This window comes from Octopus bimaculoides, chromosome 8 (assembly GCF_046866305.1).
Source record: "Octopus bimaculoides isolate indiv1 chromosome 8, ASM4686630v1, whole genome shotgun sequence".
In the NCBI taxonomy this organism is placed as follows: Eukaryota; Metazoa; Mollusca; class Cephalopoda; order Octopoda; family Octopodidae; genus Octopus; species Octopus bimaculoides.
This window is the reverse complement of record NC_142935.1, coordinates 28,408,784-28,422,518: the sequence shown is the minus strand read 5'-3', so window position 1 is coordinate 28,422,518 and position 13,735 is coordinate 28,408,784. Positions and strand designations below refer to the sequence as shown.

At 34.6% G+C, this 13,735-nt stretch overlaps 1 protein-coding gene across 4 annotated transcripts in view; it reads left to right on the top strand.

Annotated features, from left to right (window-relative positions):
* The window catches only part of LOC106872458 (shell matrix protein), a 101,518-nt gene that overhangs the window by 39,798 nt on the left and 47,985 nt on the right, over positions 1-13,735 (top strand). For 2 of the 4 annotated variants that reach the window (XM_014919467.3, XM_014919469.3), the window contains exon 2: positions 7,861-7,924. The exons of the other annotated variants lie outside the window; for them this stretch is intronic. The gene's annotated coding sequence lies outside the window, so the exon portion shown is untranslated. The remainder of the gene's footprint in view (positions 1-7,860; positions 7,925-13,735) is intronic. 4 annotated transcript variants of the gene reach the window in all.

Below are 13,735 nucleotides of genomic sequence, written 5' to 3'. Positions count from 1 at the left end.
TTTAAACAGCCGACTCCATCTTTTATGAAAAAAAAAAAAAAAGAAACTAGAAAATAGAAACATCGCCACCTCTGGGAAAAGTGATGAAACAGACGTAAAAACGTGACTGTCTGGGTTAATTCCAATTCATGTTTTGAATTTCAAATAAAATACGCATGTTTTTGTTATTGTTTTTATTACGTGTGTCTTAATTTCAAATGTTTAATCTGTAGGTCCGAAGCCATTGATATTCTGTCAGCAATTTTTAGCAGATTTAAAAGACACAAGCAAAAATACGCAACAAAAACCGAAACAAAATGCAAAATAAAATCGAAGAATTATTTAATGAAAATGGAATTTCATCTGTAATCACCATTTTCCAGATTCGGTGTTAGAGAAATATACTATGATATTTACGGATCTGGGTTATGTTGTATTTCGTCGATATTATTATACAGTTCATCGTTAAAATTATATATTCATTATATTTTCAAAACATAGAAGTGATACGTGAGTATGAAGCAACAGCCAAATAAATAGTTGAACTCTTGTCTTTCATACACATATAATCAGTTCGTTGCCCATAAGTCAGAAAAAATAGCACACTCTATATGAGAAATATAACAATTATGTTTCTATAATGTAGTGAATTATAGGATATGGCGTATAGCTGGCCACAATGTTCCGGTTAATATATCTAAAAAATCGTCAATATTGCCAGTTGTAATAGACAGCACGAAACCGACGGTACCATCCTAACCAATTATATACCATTAATAATATAGCCTGACTAAGACTATATTATATAGCTAGCAGAAACGTTAGCACGCCGAGCGAAATCTCTTTCTTTCAAGATGGCGTTTTCTTGCCGATTTTTGACCCAGTTGATAGCAGTCACCGTTTTAGTCTGTTTCGAATAAAACTGCTACTGTCCAATTTCTACATGAAACTGTACTCCATTCCAACCGGCATCTATACAATCTTCTCGTAGCATCTCATATCGCTCGTCTTTCCCAACCTGAGCTGCACCTATATTGTTTTCATGTGGAACAGTTAACTAAAGAAGGTGAATTACTATACCTTCCTCACACCATATTGTCATATCCGGCTTCTTACTTGTTGGTATTGGGAATAGGCGCTCATAGCCTCCAAGATCTGCAACCAGTTTCCAAACTCCATCCCATTTCTCGTCATTCACAGCTTACTCCTGTTTTGGGCAGTCATCTTGACTTTGGTGAACAAATGTGATAAACTGTTTACTAACATCCTTCTGTAGTGTCTTGCCTCCATTGATCATTTGGCGCCTGCTTCTTACAAGCACAATATACAATTTCGAGGACTTCGTTGTATCTCCACGTATCTTCATTAAGCAGATAGATTGAATATGCTTTAACGTGCCAACTTTTCGGCATTAACATTTTCGTGTGTGTGTGTGTGTGTGTGTGTGTGTGTGTGTGTGTGTGTGTGTATGTATGCATATATGTATGGATGTATATATAATATAATATAATATAATATAATATATATATATATATATATATATATACACACACACACACACACATTCATACATAGTCACATATATATCTAGCTATAAATCTCCCTAAATATAGTTAGAAATCCGTAAGAAATTGAGGAAATCCTAATTAAATTAACACATCAACGCATTAAGAAGATATATTGGCTCCAAATTTTGGCACAAGGCCAGCAAGTTCGAGGGAGGTGGCTAAGTGGTTACGTTGACCCACTTAGCCACTGGTACTTATTTTATCGACCGCGTTGGAATTTGAACTCAGAACGTAAAGACAGACAAAATGCTGCGAAGCAATTTGCCCGGCGTGCTAACGATTCTTTTCTACTCTAAACACAAGGTCCGAAATTTTTGGGGAGGGGAGGGCAGTCGATTAGATCGACCCCAGTACGCAACTAGTACTTAATTTATCGATCCAGAAAGGATGAAAGTCAAAGTCGACCTCGGCGGAATTTGAACTCAGAACGTAAAGACAGACGAAATACGGCTAAACATTTAACGATTGCGCCGGCTTGCTGCTTTCATCAAGCAGATATCTTGATAGTAAAGATCAGTGACTATCCCATGAGAACTTCTGTTGCATTGCTGAAGGATGTATCCGAGAGCGGATTATCTGTGGTCGATCCTCATTGAAATATGGTTATGTTCAAATGGTTTTGAACGAGACAAGTTGATTGGTATTTGTGGACATGGTCAATTGCTTTGTGAAAAAAGCTGATAGACTAATAAATTTTCAATATGATGATAGGAGGTAATAAAAAGAGAAAACAATTCTTTGAAGTGCTGTAGGGAGGACTAGAGTGGTTTACCTAAAATGTTTTAATCCTTTCTTTCACATATTTCACTCACTCAACTGCGGTCATGCTGGGGTAGCGCCTTGAAAGGTTTATTTGAACAAATCGACCCCAATACTTATGTTTAAAGTATGCTACTTATTCTATCTGTCTCTTTTGCGGACGCACTATATTACTAGGATGCAAACAAACCAACAAGTCAACACCAATTGTCAACTAGTGCAGGTGGAGGGGACAAACAAAAACACAAAGACGCTCACGCATATAGGAGTGGCTTCCGGACAGGTTCCGGCGTTCCAGTTTATTCACAAGGCATTGATCGGCCCGGCTGAATAGTAGAAGGTACTTGCTCAAGGTGCCGCGCAGTGGAACTGAACTCTAAACTACGTGGTTACAAAGCGAGCTTCTTAACCACACAGCTGTGTCAGCGCCTGTTAAATGGATTCGATATAGGGGAACGGTGTGGCGAGATAAATGAGAGTAAAGCGGAAATGATATAAAGGAATGTATAAAGTAAGTAAATATAGAGATGAATAATTGAAACGATAAATAAAAGGTGAGAGAATATATAAAGTGAATGCTTACATAAACAGAAACAGAAAAAAAAATTCTTAAATAAATAAATAAGCGAAAATGATGGAATATATATGGTGGATAAATATATGAATGAATGGATGAATCAAAAAGGAAAGTAAATAAAAAATGAACATGTAAATAAATAAATAAAAAAAAAACGTATTTTAAAGGATAAAGATGAAAGGTATTTGAAAAAGCTATTTGGTCAATCGTGGACAATGGAGACTGGAATGAGGTGGAGATATAGGAAGAACTAAGGTCAAAGATACGAGCTGAAATTTGAATGAGTGATGTTCGTTTTTACTTCCCATCAATGTATTATTGTGAATTTGCTGCTCTGTCAATCGCTTCACCAACCACTCCCGCAAAAATACTATTCAAGTTGTTTTATTGAAACTCACTTGAACGCAAACAACAAACATATGTAAGTGTGGAACCTTTGCAGCTACTCTGATCTCTGGTAATATTCCTCAGGAATGCAACACCTTAACTAAGTTAATTTATCTACAATAAAGTTTGTAAAATTCGAAGACCAGAATAATGTGTCGAGCAACACCTTAACGTCAGAGAGAAAAGGAGGTTGTGTTCTCTTAGTTCGAGAGATATAACATCTACCGCTTCGTTACATCTTTGTTGTAGACATTTTCATCAAAGTCATATTCTCTGAGTAGAAACGTTTTTACTATTTTTTATGAAACCCGTTGCTGAAAAAACTTCATTCTCCCATCGGCACATGAATTTATCCAAATTTGTGCGAACTATTTTGATGTAGATTACGGCAAAATTTTCTCGTAACTGTTTTTTAGTTGATAATTACTCATAATTAAGAAAAGCAGCAATAGTAATATTAACAGACGTTGTTACAAAAATAATGTTTATTATAATGATTATGACAATGACGACAACGAGGATGATAATGGCAATGTAGATGATAATGACTAGGAGGAGAGGAGGGGAAGAAAGAGGATGTAGACAAAGTGCAGAATGAAAAAAAAATTCGTCTATCGAGTTAAGTGTATGTATGTATGTATACACACGCGCGCGCACATATATATTTATGTGTGTGTGTGTGTGTGTGTGTGAAAGAGAACACGTATACATAACTTCAACACATTCCCTCATCAGATATTGTTTGCTACGACCGACATCTCTCCCTAATTAGAATATTCATTCTTGTTTATCATAATACTATGACGTCATATAACAACTGGTGGGTATAGATACGTGCTTAAAATGTTAACGTTGCAGCAATTGGGTCTGGATTCGACCCCTTCGTGCAGCGACTTGTAGATTTGGTTGACCTTGAGAGCAGAACTTGGTAGATGAAAAATGTGCATGAGCCAGTCATATCTACATGTATGTATGTATGCATGTATGTATGCATGTATGTATGTATGTATGTATGTATGCATGCATGCATGCATGCATGTATGTATGCATGTATGTGTGTATGTATGTAAGTATGTATGTATGTCATTGTTCAGTTTTATTTCAAGATTTCTTGCCAATAGAGAAAGAGTGCATTTCTAAATTAGATCCAAGGCTCCTTCGTTGTAATTTCAACATCAACAACAGGGTATATATGTACACATGTATGTATGTATGTACGCATGTATGTATGTACGCATGTATGTATGTATATATGTATGCGTGTGTGTGTATTTGTGTGTGTATGCGTGTGCATGTATGTGTGTGTGAGTGTATGTATGTATGTATGCAGTGGAAGACTGGGTCTAAAAATACTGGTTGTTAGGAGCCTAAAGGGGCCCACATGCAACTATAATGCTATCATTTAATTTTATTCTTTTGTTAAAAGTGTTCTTTTCAACTGTCTACAAACACAGCCAGCCTGAAATAATTAATGCATTCTTCCAGGAGTGATTAAAAAATTCTCAAATTTGAGGGGACGGGCCCTTTAGATACTAGCATGACCCCCCCCCCCCCTCGTATATGAGTTCTAATGGTTCAGGGGCCCACTTGCCATTGGGCAAGCTGGTAACCTGGCCAGTCCGCCACTGTATGTATGTATGTACGCCTGGTTGAAGTGAGGCGGGAATTCTTGGTGTCCGCAACAATTGTTTTTGAAAATTGCTGTTCGGCATGAACATGGATAGATCTCGCGACCAAAATATATCAATATATATATATATATATATACTTTGAGATTTGAAGAATAAATATTGAATTGATCACAGAGCAATATGATGTCATGAAACGCACAATTACGCGCAAACCGCACGCACATACACACACGCACCCACCTACACACATACATACACACACACACACACAAACACACACACACAAACGTACCAACACACACACACACACACACATACACACACACACATACACACACACACACACACACGTATATATATGCATTCATATTTACACATGTGCACATAAAAGTATATTTTATTTACATTTACATTCACACATATACACATACATAAATATATATTTATTTACATTCAATCATTGTTTATATATATTGTATGTTTATATGTAGATACACACACCGCACACACACACACACACACACACACACACACACACACACACACACACATATATATATATATATATATATATATATATATATATATATATATACATATTCGCACTTGCCATGTCTTAGCTCTTTATGTATGTGTTAGCGCAGTTTACTCCATGTGCGTTAGCATGATTTATACGTATTCATGGAGTAGATATATAACAATTCACAAATGCATCCATATACACATACATAAATTCTTACATGCACAGGCACACACTCATACTCATAAACATATCACATCTCTTGTGACAGAATTTTATGTCCAGAGTTTGTAACGCAGGCTACTCAAAGACGTATACATAAACAGTAACAAATACAATGGAACGCACAGACACACGTCATATACGTTCGGTGTAAAATTTCCACTCAGTAAATCACAATACATACGTGCATACATACATAGATACATACTTACATATGTATGTATATATACATTTATGTATACGTATATAAAGATACGTATAAATAGTGAAATAAAAAGCTAGATCAAGCGGAGTACGTAGGAGATAAAATATACATATATAATACCAATATAAAACCTGAGGTAGATATAAACATCACACGAGACACAACACAAAATCAGGCATATAAAACAGATAACTACCTACCAACTCTCTGAGAACGTATAAACTTATGTAAATGAGAATTCTGTAACCAGTATCACAAGAATCTATTCAACAAGAAAATATATAAAAAAAAGTGTTGGGGAAATCATATAACATTAGCAATAAAGTGGTATTTTATGTCAAGAACCAATGATTTAGAATAAATTCTATGTTAAGAGTACTTTAGTCATTTTGAAGACCAACACTAAAGAATACTTCTACGTCATATCCAATATAACACATTTCATTGTTATAGTGAACATAACTCAATACATTTATATTTTAAATAGATCCATTTCTGTTAAAATAGTTTTTTGGTCGCATTTATCAAACGTTGTATTGTTTATTGTTGTTTTTATGCTCCTTGACTTTATTTTACTACACATCCTTTATATATATATAAATACATGCATATATATATATATATATATATATATATATATAAACACCCCAAAATATATGTATATATAATGTTTATTTGTTTCTTTATTACTTTATTTCTCACGTACCGAAAACATGTCTATGTGATTAACAAGTTCGCTTCGATTCACATGGTCCCAGTTTCGATCTCACGTGATTTGTTGGACGTCTTTCTTCGTTTATCACGCTTGTTTGTTTTCAAATAATATCGTGATCAATGAATTAAATCAGAACATTATCGATTATTTTACATTTCACGGTAATGAAAGAGCTTTTAAATGGCCAAGAGGCAGAGATCTAAACGCCTTCAAATTACTCATGAAGAACCTAATATAATAATGCAGTTAAAGATATACTATATAATCTATCCTCGTTTATCACGGATGCTTGGTTTAACATAAATACATCGTGTCAAATGAATCAGTGATAAATGAATAATAGAACATATGGGACAAAATATGTTTCGACCTGAAAGTTGTCTTGAGCATTGTGGAAGGTTGCTATGGCATGCTTTTGCGGTCCAAGCAGAATCTTTGATTGATCGCCGACCCGTTTTATCACAGATCTATAATAAGCGCGACACGAAACATAATTAACGTACCGTGTTATTCCGAATGAGTGATGAGTGAATCAGTGCTGACTGAAGATAGATGTATCTTTCTATAATGTAGCCCAGGTGCTATGAAATTGTGTGGATGTAGTCTATTTGATCTTGAGTGATAGAACTAATGCTCAATGCAATTTAACACCTCCTCTTAGCACATGGGTACTCTTAGAGGTCTACTCTGATGCGAGCATTCAGGTGAGATTTTTTGGCTAGGAATAATTAGACATTATTATGCATCTCTCCTGCAACGCAAGAATAGCTGTTTCCTACTAATTCACATCATCAGTCTTTGAGGGACTGCAGTTAGACATGAATGTTGTCCTACCAACCCTGCTTAAGCCTTAACCTATCTATCTATCTATCTATCTATCTATCTATCTATCTATCTATCTATCTATCTATCTATCTATCTATCTATCTATCTATCTATCTATCATCTTGTCAGCCTGCCTTCTTGATTTACTAAATTCTATATAATTAGCTATATATGCCGTATACTCTTCGTATCTCTCGCTTTATTCCCTACTGAATCATCTTTCTCCATGTCTATTACATGCATATATGTACATATGTATGTATATATATATATATATATATATATATATATATATATATATATATGTGTGTGTGTGTGTGTGTGTGTGTGTGTGTGTGTGTGTGTGTGTGTAGAACATTGCCTCTCTCTCTCTCTATCACTTTATCAAACACACACCAACGTATGCATATTAATATGCGTACACATATCTGAACCCATCCATATACTTATGTACATATTCTTTTTTTTTCAGATTGGAGAAGAAATTATCCATATTTGGACTTTAACAACTGTGTCTTCATATAAATAGATTTCAAGTTAGTATCATTGTATATAAATATGTTTCTTGTGTAATTTCAAAGCACAGCTGTTTTCATTCAAAACCTTGTACTAAATTCTATACGATACTATCTAAATAAAAACACAGTAAATAATATTATTTGTCTATTCATGAAGCTAGTCGTTACAAGATTTTAAATAATACGGATTTCAAATATTTTAAGAGTAATTGAATACATATGTATTTCATTTACACGAAATGTTTTTGCATCTATTGAAAGTGTATTAGTTTTGCACATAAAATATACGTTAGACATTTTGTATGATTCACATATAGTCTAGTGTTTTGACATTTCTGTCATATATCCGTACGATTGTCAAAGAGTACATTTCGCAACTAGTTTTGTGTTGACAAGCACTAAATATGGTTTAGTTGGCCCTTTTTGTTGTTGGTCGACGGTATTGCAGAGATAGTAATTGAACCACGTCTGCTGTGCCTGAGTTGTTTTTAAAAGCAAGTGTCTTACCTCATGTACACTTGATACTTCTCGACTTATGAATACATCACTAAGTTAAGATAACTCGCGAGGGATGTCAGATATTGGTACATATCTACATTAGGGTCTTCCCTTCCCTTTGAATTTTCCATCAGGGTTTACTATCTCAATCCTTTTCAAATGCTCTATAAATTACCCCTGAAAGCATTAGGGGTTTATCCTTATAATGGGCAAAGCTTGTGAAGAATCATTCCCACTCTCATGTCCTACAAACTGGTCTGGTTCAACACGTACCATGAGCCCAGTAGTTATCAGGATGCAGAATATGTATGGAGTTACCTTCTCTTAAATGAGTTGCTAAAGAACTGAAGTGTCTCATCTGTCTTGGATACGTTGGGTTGTTTCTTAGTGGCTTTCTTTCGGGGACAATTCTATGACTGGCTAAATTAACAATTCGCTGGGACCTTTGCAAATGCTGTTATTCAGGATCAGAGTAAACCTAGGAACAATAGTGGAACTCCCCAACTAGAGCCTCTCTAGTGGATGCAATTAATAGTTATACTCAAGCTAAATATACCTCTCTTCCTTCACGCCTCAACTTCCGGTGGGGTCGTACGGGCACTGTGTCTTGGGCATTTTACACCTGGTGGTGTGTATCCCTCTCCAGCTTCGATCTCAACCGATTTCTTCCAATGAGAAATAGTTAGAAAAGAGAGAAAGAGTTAGATAGACAGACAGAGAGATAAAGAAAGAGAGAGAGAGAGAGAGAGAGAGAGAGGGAGAGAGAGAGAGAGAGAGGGAGAGAGAGAGAGAGAGAGAGAGAGAGAGAGAGAGAGAGAGAGAAAGATATATATAAGAGAGAGAGAGATGAATTTTTCCCTTATTCATCAACTGCGAAAGGATGAAAGGCAAAAATTGACAGTGTGAATTATTTTCAATGAGTAGAGATGGAACGAATATAGTAAACCATTTTTTCTGAAATTCAAATCAAATTATGTCACCGTAAAATATATATCTGGTCGAGAGAAAAACTGTCATTTGTACAAAAATTTCCACACTTAATTTCTTTTACAAATGTGCAGAGATCATATTTCTATATGTATATATAAAATGTATACCTAAAATAACATATTTACATCCGCAGATCGACCCGCCATCTATTGTCCAGTATTTGGACTGCATTTTTACTGGGCAAGGTATGATTTTGATTGGTGAAGGGAAGGCAAATATATCTAAGTGTAGACAAAAAAGACTAGACATGTGCATGTCATTTAACTAAAGCATGACAGAATGCTACATGTATATCTGATATATTATCCTCTTAGCCAAGTACAGTTTATTACATGTCACTGGTAAATATAATGAAGAATTATTGCTTACAAACAACTTCAATAACAACGACAGTAAACAACGGAATAGATATTAAAGTTTATATCTATGGAAGCCTAGAAATTTGCTGTTGTCATATGATGATATCAAAGTAACTTCTTTAATGTGAAAAACTGCACATTAATAAGACACATTTAAATTTCATAGTAGGTAATCGGGACCAATCTTTATGAATTTTCTTCGTCTGATATGCATTTAAAGAGAGTTAGATCTATCGATATTAGCTTCACAAAAGAAAATTGTCGAAGAGACAATTATAATTCATGAATTTAATGGCAGAAAACTGTCGATAAGACGAGCAGCGTTGGGTAAATTTATGGCAAAGAAAAAACGAGAGAAAAGAACATAAATTTTACATATTAAAATACATAAAAATAGAACAGTTTAAATAGTTCACAGAGTAACTCGCCTCTTTGTTGAAAGTTACCTTCCGAGGAAAAAAGTAAAAATGAAAACAAAAAAAAGTGAAAAATAAGACATTCCTCATAAATAAATCAACTGAAACAGGCCTTCTGTAATCTTAATATTGCACATTAATCGTTTACTACTACTACTACTACTACTACTACTACTACTACTACTACTACTACTACTACTACTACTACTACTACAGTAGATGCTCTATCTTTACTAAGTCCTTCGAGTTAACAGTCTCATCTTATTTACTAGGAATGGCAGCCAGATCTTTCAAATTATTCAATGGGGATTGTAGTTACCAGAAAAGATAAACGACACAAGTATACAAAAGCAAATGAAATACACACACTGATAGAGTGGGTGGTCACAATCTGGAACGCCTTTCATCAAAGTATGCCCAGGCTTAGGATTCGTCAACAATACGATTAATCCGAAAACAAATGTTAATTGCGTATGCATCGTGGCTCATTGCACGATCGCTGACCAATTTGAAAGTTCTTCTCTTATTTAGGAACCGAAGGTAACTAAACCAGTATGTATTCTTCTTACGACATTTTTTAGAAGATGAAGCGATCATGAGAGAACGGAGATTTTATATATAGAAGATTCATCTCCACATTATGTGATGGGTTAATAAAAGTGACCGAAGGCCACTGCATAAAATAGCATCTCAGAATCAACTGGATGTAAAAGTGACCGATAAGCAACTTCAAAGTGACGTTAACCCCTTGACCATCACGACAATAAGAAGAGAGACCAAGCTGTCTGAGTCACTCAGAGGTACAATAAATATTATTATTGTGAGCATGATTTTTGTAGAGCTAGTTCAAGTCTCTCCCGCTTCAGATTTGTATAGGTCAAATGCAACAAATGTCACAAGAACCGTAGTTATCAGGGTGCAGGATTTGTACGGAGTAACCTTCTCTTAGATGAGCCACTAAGGAGTTGAAATGCCTCATTAGCCCTGGGTCCATTGGGACGTCTGTGAGTGACTTTGCTTCGGAGTCAATCCCGTGACAGGCTAATGAGCCCGTGCACACTACAGACTGTATATGTGGCAGGCATATGTGTAGTTTATAGCGGTATACTCTGCTGGAAGTGCTATATGGGTTAATGCCCAGTATTAAATCTTTCCGTAATGATATATTTAATGAAGTATTAGCTTAATAATATTATCTCAAGAGCTATATCAAATGGATATATTTTCACTACAAAAAACATAGTCAGATATTCTAAAATATTTGTCAAGCATATGACAAAACAGTTACAGTTTGATTGGCTTTTGCTCGAGGGTATCATTTATTACTTCAGCTGAGTTGCACAAAGCTTCACATAGTGACATATTATAATTTAGAAAACATGTATAAAATCTTTTCAAGGCATTTATCTATATGTTTAAAAAAATTGTCTATCAGTTTAAGACTGTTTTCAGTATTCCTTTCCTCATCATTGATTTTTCTCAAATTCCAACCTTTGTTTCTTATTTACTGTATTTCGAAATTATGCTTATATTATACTTATATATATATATATATATTATATTCATACTTATACATTTTGTATTTCTATTATATTTCTATTTATTTTTATACAATTTACACTTTAACTAATAGAACAATGCACACGAATATTAACACCCATACACACAAACACATACACACACGCTCACACACGTAACAAATGCAAAAGATATAGACACAAACAGAAACGTACGTGCACACTGCAACATCCCACACGCTCAATAATATACATAATACAATGTGTGTGTGTGTGTGTGTGTGTGTGTGTGTGTGTGTGTATGTGTGTGTGCATGTGTGTGTACATATATATATGTATGTATGTACATATATATATATATATTTATGTATGTATATATATATGTATATATATATATATATATATATATATATATATATATATATATATATATATATATATATATATGTACATATATATTTTACTTGTTTCAGTCATTTGCCTGATATATTATGGAATAATGTCACTTATTTCTATGGTTATAAAAAAATACTCACATAAGCACATGTGTTGTCTAACATACAATTCACACACAAATTATTCTTAACACGTGGATACACGTATATGTTAGGTTTGACATATTCTTTTCACTTTTTGCACATATAGATAGACAGATAGACAGACAGACAGACAGATAGACAGACAAGCTGGCAGATAGATAGATAGATAGATAGATAGATAGATAGATAGATATGGCAAGGAAAAAACTTTATTAAGTCACAATGCTTTGGGCAGGTTGTCTTCCTTTACTTATATACTGACATTTTGTTCTTCGTTTTTTTCCTGATTCTCAGTTTGCCTCAACAACACAAAGATCATGCTAACATTTCAAGGAACTTTATTGCAAGAAACTTTATTGCAAGAAACTTTATTGCAAGAAACAGTAACAAAGAGTAAATGAAAATAGCAAAAATAATATTTAAAAAAATCAAAGCAACTGAAAAAATAAGAAACAAAAACCGGAGTGAAAGAAGGTTGAAATGAAATTTCAACCTTATTTCACTCATGTTTTTGGTTCTCATTTTTATTGTATAGAAATCGATATCTATCTATCTATCTATCTATCTATCTATCTATCTATCTATCTATCTATCTATCTATCTATCTATATGTCTGTTTGTCTGTCTATCTATATATCTGTCTAACTGTCTTTCTGTATATCCGTCTGTCTGTCTGTCTGTCTGTCTGTCTGTCTGTCTGTCTGTCTGTCTGTCTGTCTGTCTATCTATCTATCTATATATCTATCTATCTATCTATCTATCTATCTATCTATCTATCTATCTATGCCTGTCCGCCGAGTCTATCGTGCAAATTGCTTCGCCACCGTCCCTCAACAGGGAAGGCAGTTTTCATTATACTGGTGGCCATGGTGAAAAAATATGTGTGGTGGACCCGAGCGAAAGGATTAGAGACGAAAACTTACCTCTCTGGCCAATCACTCATCAACTTTTTCAAATATCACTTGAAAAGGAAGGTGAGAATGGAAAGGCAGGTTTTGTCTGATGAAAGTTTCAATAAAAGGTGGATGAATGTAGCAAAGATGGTGCGTGCGAGTGGCGATACCTCTTTGAGCATGACCCTGTAAATCGAGAAAAATAAAAGAGAGAGAGAGAGAGAGAGAGAGAGAGAGAGCACCTTGCTCTCGTGTCTATTCCCTGGTGAGGTTACCGTGGTCTTTTCCGTAGACTTTTCTCTCCATGGATAAACCTAATGTTAACTTTTTTTTACACCATAAACATTTTCTGTGATACACGATCGCTTTTGATCGTTTTTTTTCTAAAAGAAAAGATCTACAATTGTATTTGTCCCCTCTGTGTGCAGCCCTGTGTGGCCAATAAAAGAAAGTTATCTGTGCATCTATCTGTTTGTCTGCCTGTCTATCTGTCTGCCTCTGTCTCTGTCTCTCTCTCTCTATCTACTTTCGAGTTCTAAAATATACACCCACACACTTAGACCAATATCAATGTATTTATACATACACAAATTTATATGCACATTCAGACATGCTCA